This window comes from Crocodylus siamensis, chromosome 15 (assembly GCF_052110815.1).
Source record: "Crocodylus siamensis isolate JL-2025a chromosome 15, ASM5211081v1, whole genome shotgun sequence".
NCBI classification, from domain to species: Eukaryota; Metazoa; Chordata; order Crocodylia; family Crocodylidae; genus Crocodylus; species Crocodylus siamensis.
The window spans coordinates 55,657,610-55,664,456 of record NC_143409.1 but is presented as its reverse complement, the minus strand read 5'-3'; the positions used below and the strand labels follow the sequence as shown (position 1 = coordinate 55,664,456).

The window sequence follows — 6,847 nt, the reverse complement described above, 5'->3', positions numbered from 1 at the left end:
CATGTTGAAAGTCAAGGTATACAACATCAGCTTCCTCCCTCTTATCCAGGTGGTGAGTTACCTGGTTGTAAAGGAGAAGAGATGGGTAAAACAAGACCTGCCCACAATTCAGGCTGTCATTCAGAATCCTACCTTCTACAAGCCTTTCACACATAGAAAGGTGTTTATGTTCTTTAATGATTTTTTCCAGGATTTTCCCTGGGATAGAAGTCAGGCTAATTGACCTATAGTTACCTGCAGAGCACCACAAGTTTTGGAACAGTTTTACTAGGGGTCCTGAGATGACTTCTCCCAGCTACTTCAGCACTCTTGGATGAAGTTTGTTCAGTCCTTCAGCACTCCCAGATGAAGTTCATCTGGATCTGTGTCATCCAGGTAAGAAGTGGCCAGTGGTGTCCCTCAGGGGTCCATGCTTAATCCAGTTCTTTTCAACATCTTTATCAATGATTTGGATGTAGGGGTGAAGAGCTCACTGTCCAAGTTTGTAAATGACACCAAGTTATGGGGGAGCTTGGTCACACTTGAAAATAGGCTGAAGATACAGGTGGACCTAAAAAGGCTGGCAAGCTAGGTGGATCAGAACCAGATGAAGTTCAACATTGAGAAGTGTAACGTGCTTCATCCTGAGACAAAAAAATCCCCAACATACTTATAGGCACAGTGGTGCCAAACTGACTAGCACCATGATTGAAGGGAACCTAGGAATAATAATAGCCCATAGTATGAATATGAGCTGTCAGTGTGATGCTGTAGCCAGCAGGGCAAGCAATACTCTGGCATGCAACAACTGACGCCTCTCAAGCAAAACCAAGGAAGCAATTCTTCCACTTTATTCAGTATTGGTAAGACCACAGTTAGAGTACTGCATCCAGTTCTGGCTCCCACATTTCAACAAGGATGTGCAAAAGCTTGAGAGAGTCCAGAGAAGAGGCATCCATATGAGCAGAGTCTTGCAAGGCAAGCCATATGAGGAAAGGCTGAGGGACTTTGGGTTTCTTCAGCCTGAAAAAGGGAAAGCTGAGAGGTGACTTGGTACCAGCTTACTGCTGTATCAGGGAAATCAAGGGCTCAGAGAATAACTGTTCATTAGGGCACCCTTGGGAAAAACCAGAAGTAATGGCCACAAACTCCTGGAAGGCTGTTTCAGGCTTAAAACTAGGAAAAACCTCTTCACAGTTAGGATGTCCAGATTGTAGAATAAATTCCCTCCAGAGGTGATGCAATCACCTACCCTGGAAATCTTCAAGAGGAGACTGGGTGGTCACCTTGCTAGGGTCTCCTGATCCCAGTTGTCTTTCCTGCCTAGTGCAGAGGAGCTGAACCCAATGATCTTGCAAGGTCCCTTCCAGCCCCTTACAATGTATGAATCAATGAATCTATTTATTAATTTCCTCTTCTAGGTCAAAGTGAAAAAATGGCCATGGTGAATGAAACAACTATCAGCTATTTTGTTCTGACTGGTGTTTCCAGTGACCCACACCTGCAGCCTATCCTTTTCGTGGTGTTTCTACTGATATACCTACTAACTGTCTTCGGAAATGGGGTGATCATGGTGGCAATAAGAGCTAATATTCACCTTCACACACCTATGTATTTTTTCCTATTCCATTTATCCTTATTGGACATCTGTTATTCTTCTGTCACTGTCCCAAAGATGCTGCAGAATTTTATGGCAGAGAAGAAAACCATTTCTCTGAATGGCTGCCTTGCCCAGATGTGCTTAATTATTCTTGTGGCCATTACAGAACTGTTCATGCTCTCCGCAATGGCCTATGATCGATACGCTGCCATTTGTGACCCAATGCATTATGTGGGGACCATGAATAAGCAAGTCCGCCTAAGGTTGGTGGGTGGTGCGTGGCTGATTGGCACAATATATGCACTGACCAACACTTTTCCTGTGTTAGATTTACATTTCTGTGGTACCAATGAACTGCATCATTTCAGTTGTGAGGTCCCATCTCTATTAGAAAGGTCCTGCACAGATACCTTCATCAATAACTTGATATTTCTCATTTCAACCCTGATCGTGTTTTTTGGCTCATTCTCCGTCACCCTGGTGTCTTACATCTGCATCATCTCTGCTATCCTAAGGATACACTCTGCTGAAGGCAGGGGCAAAGCCTTCTCTACCTGCAGCTCCCACCTCACTGTGGTTGTTCTGTATTATGGATCTGGTTTGTTTAGATATCTGAGACCCAAGTCAATCTCTTCAGTGCTTCTTGACAGATTTGTCTCCATCCAGTACAGTATCATAACTCCAATGTTAAATGGAGTTTCATCTATAGCCTGAGAAACAAGGAGGTAAAGGCAGCTCTGGGGAATATACTAGGGAAAACACAAGGCACGTGAATATATTTCAACAATTGAAAAGCATTGTAAATAAAAGGAAATTGAGTTTTAAAATATTCTGCAGGCCTTTAACTGTTTGGTCTGTGCATTTAGGCATTTAGAAATTAATAAACTATTAATTTCTTTCTTAACCTATATATATATATATATGTATTTGGACCATCATGGCCATCCTCACTCCATTTTTTTCAAAATATACACTGTAGGACCAGAGATACATAAACATTGCTAAAGTAATCTGAAGCCAAGAGTGTATGAAACAGTTCACCCTTATTTTCCAGTTTGTGTTCTGTGGAGGAAGAAGGAGTCTATAGTCCTTTGGTTAGGTCTTAACTTTTCATAGATTCATAGATGCTAGGGTGAGAAGGGCAACAGAGCATCAAGTCCAACCCCCTGTCTAGGCAGGAAAGAGTGCTGGGCTTAGATGACCCCAGCCAGATGCCTATCCAGCCTTCTTTTAAAGACCCGCAAAGTAGGGGAGAGCACCACCTCCCTTGGGAGCCCATTCCAAATTTTGGCTACCCTTACCGTGAAGAAGTTTTCCCTGATATCTAGCCTAAATCTGCTCTATGTCAGTTTGGAACCAACATTGCTTTGCAACCCTGAAGCTCCCCCACATCAAGCCCCATCTCTGGCTGCTGCTGATCACCAATCCCACTCCCCCATGACCCACCCATCCAACTTGAGAAAGACTAATTCCAATGAATCTGTTGAACATGTTTGTTCAGCGTACTAACAAAACAAGCAAAGAGCTTTCCCCTGAAACACTCCATACTCTAGATCCTAGGTCCTTAAACAATGATGTGGGAAATGTGGGTTTGAAGCCCTGCTCCAAAATGGACAAAGAAGATGGGGGGCTGCCTGAGTTTCACACCCCACCTCCTTCTCTATTGGTTGTTCTAACTTCTAAACTAATGGTATGGAAAGACCATAACCATCCTTGTATTTTCATTAAAAATATTTGATGTAGGTCCAGGAGGGGTTGACAGCTATAAACCATATGTTATGAAAGGTACCTGTTGGTACTCCTAAGCAATAGAATTTTAAAACTCAAGTTGAACACAAAATTGAGGAACAGAAAACCTTCCAGCTATTGGATTGCACTAAGTGTAACCCATTACTTGAAATAACATCTCTGATTCCACCTATAACATCATCCCCTCTTGATATGAGAGACCAATTTTTTAATTGGACGTTTGTACCAGTTGTCAATTCTCTTCCCTATTAAAGGCCAAGGTTTATTTAATTTGAATGTGTCTGGTTTCTACTTCTAACTGTAGATCTTTGCTTTGTCTCTCTCTGTCTACTAAGTTACACAAATATTTGGTGTCTGGTATTTTCTGTTGTTTAGGGTATTTATACATGGATATCAGATCACCTCTCATGAAAAATAGAGAGACCCTCCTTGCTGGACTCATCTATGAAAGGACTGGAGATAAATTCTTTTCTTCTCTCTTTTCACTACATCTTTGGTCTAAATTGGTGATTTATGTGCTATTTTCTATGCATCACCCTTTTGCCTGCCATCACCACTATGTCCCCATGACTCCAAAGGACTTATATGTTGTATGTCCTGTACATTGTTGAAACTATTCTCATGTGGATCTTGCATGGTAAATGCTCAGGAGCTAGGTTAAAACAGGCTTTAAATGCTCTGTTAAGGACACTTATGGTAGCAGAACCCTGAAAATGGGGTATTTTTAATAGATTTCATAGACATTAGGGACTGGAAAGGACCTCATGAGATCATTGGGTCCAGTTCCCCCCCACCCCCCACCCCACCGCCATAGGTAGGAAGTCAGCTGGGATCATGTGACCCCAGCAAGAAATATATCCACCTGTTTTTTGAAAGAGTCCAGAGTGGTGGGAGTTTCTTCCAGACCCTGGACACAAACACTGTAAAGAACCTTTTTCTTATGTCTAGTCTAAATTGGCCTACCTTGAGTTTATGGCCATAAGACCCTGTTACCCCTTGGGGAGCTCTGATGAACAGTTCTTCTCCCAGGTCATGATGTACTCCTCTTACGTAGTTGTAGGCTACTACCAAGTCCCCCATGAGCCTTCTCTTCTCCAGACTGAAGAGTCCCAAGTCCCTCAGCCTCTCCTCATATGGCCTTCCCTCCAGGCCTTGGATCATATGAGTGGCTGTCCCCTGAACTCCCCTGGACTCTCTCAAACTTCTCCACATCCTTCCTGAAGTGGGTGGACCAATACTGGATGCATACTCCAGCTGTGTTCTCACAGGGTGCATCCACACATGCAAGCATGTGCGTTTGCAGTAGATCAAATAGAAGTGGTATTTTGCCCACCCCTGCTCTAGTCAAATTGCCAGTTATCCCATTGTCAGAGATGATGGATAATGTAGTCTTTAGTGTTCTAGAAAAAAAATCTCTTTCTTCCATTTTGCTGGGTTTTTGGCTGTAGTTGTGTTGGTCTAAGCACATAGGCAGGCAAGGTTCAAGCATTTCATACACATTAGGGCTGGAAAGGACCTTGGAAGATCATCGAGCCCAGCCTCCTGCCCCAGGGCAGGAAGTCAGCTGGGGTCACAGGATCCCAGCAAGATAAATGTCCAATTGACACCTAAAGGAATCCAGAATAGGTGCTTGTACCACCTCTGATGGGAGTCTGTTCCAAGCCTTGGGGGCTTGGACTGTAAAGAAGTTCTTCCTTATGTACAACCTGAAATGGACTTGGAGAAGTTTGTGACCATTTGACCTTGTCATCCTATGGGGCACTCTGGTGAATAGGTGTTCCCCCAGATCCTGATGTACACCCCTTAAATACCTATAGGCAGCCACCAGGTCCACCCTGAGCCTGCGCTTTGCCAGGATGAAGAGTCCTGTAGCTCTCAGCCTCTCAACATAAGGCCTGTTTTTTCTCAAGTTTCTCTGCATTCTTTTTAAACTGTGGAGCCCAGAACTGGACGCAGTACTCCAGCTATGGCCTCACCAAGGCTGAGTACAGCAGGAGGATGACATCCTGGGATTTGCCAGAGAAGCATCTATGGATGCAAGCCAGTTTTTCTTGTTTTTCCAGCTTCAACACCACACTGGTGGCTCATATTCATCTTGTGGTCAATCATAACCCCCAAGTCCCTTTCAGCCATGCTAGCAAGCGTAGGACTGCCAAGCCTATAAGCATGCAGTGGGTTTTTATTCCCAAGATGGAGTACCTTGCATTTTTTGGCATTGAAGGCCATCAAATTTTCATTGGCCCATTTTCCGAGCCTATCAAGGTCAGCCTGAATCATCTTCCTGTCCTTGGGTGTGAATGCTTTTCCCCAAAGTTTGACGTCATCAGCAAACTTGGCCAATCCGCTCCTGACACCAATATCCACATCATTAATGAAGATGTTGAAAAGGATAGGCCCAAAGATGGAGCCTAGCTTGGCCCCGCTGGTCATGGCGCACCACAATGATTGACTTCTGTCAGCTACACCACTCTCTGGGTCTGGCTTCGACACCAATTCCCCAGACAGTGGACTGTGATGTAACTGAGGCCGCAATTGGCCAGTTTTTCTATAAGATGATCATGGGATACCAGATTGAAAGCTTTTTTAAAATTTGAGATATATGATGTCAATCTCTTCTCCCTTGTCCAGGTGATATGTCACTTGGTAGTAGAAGGAGATGAGAGTGAACAAACCCACTCTAGCTATCCCTCAAGAAGTTACCTTCAGACAGTTTGTAAATAATGGTCTCTTTGATGATTTTTTCCAAGATCTTCCTCAGGATGGAGGTCAGACTGATGGGTCTGTAGTTCCCAGGATCTACTTTCCTCCCTTTCTTGAAGATAGGTACCACACTGGCAATCTTCCAATCCTTGGGCACTTTGCCTGAGCAACACAAGTTCTCAAAGATCCATGCCAGTGGCTGAGCTATGGTGTTTGCTAGCTCCTTAAGTACCCTGCAGTGTAAGCTGTCTGAGCCAGATGACTTGAAGGTGTCCAACCTCTCAAGGTGTTCCTTCACATGGTCAACATTGATGTGGGGTAATAGTTTTCCCTCACCCTGGCCATCCTATATCATATTGGGCATGACCGTCCATTAGGGCTGGTGAAAAACCAACAGAAATTACCCACTGTGCAGGTCAGCTTTTTCCTGGATGTCGGTTGTCAGTTGACTCATATGGTTTAGCAGGGGTCCAATGCTACCCTTGCTTTTCCTCTGGCTCCCCAAATATCTAAAAAAGGACTTTTTATTGTCCTTGATACGTGTAGCCAGTTGGAGTTCAGTTGCAGCCTTGACTTCCCTGGTTCGCTCCCTACAGGTCTGGACCAGTGTAGAGTATTCCTCCTTTGGGGTGGTTCCAGCCTTCCATCCTTTATAGGCCTTTCTTTTCAGAAGCAGGAGGTCCACTAGTTCCCTGAAGAGCCAAGGTGGTTGCTGTGCCCTCTTGCTGCCTTTCCTCCGAGATGGGATAGACAATGCTTGTGCTTCCAGGATCGCTTCCTAGAGGAGCAACCACTCTTCCTGAACTCCACTCCCCTTTG

At 44.4% G+C, this 6,847-nt stretch overlaps 1 pseudogene; it reads left to right on the top strand.

Moving 5' to 3' along the window:
• Positions 1–1,414: 1,414 nt before the first annotated feature.
• Positions 1,415–2,352, top strand: LOC149853007 (olfactory receptor 8S1-like; annotated as a pseudogene).
• The last annotated feature ends 4,495 nt before the right edge of the window (positions 2,353–6,847 follow it).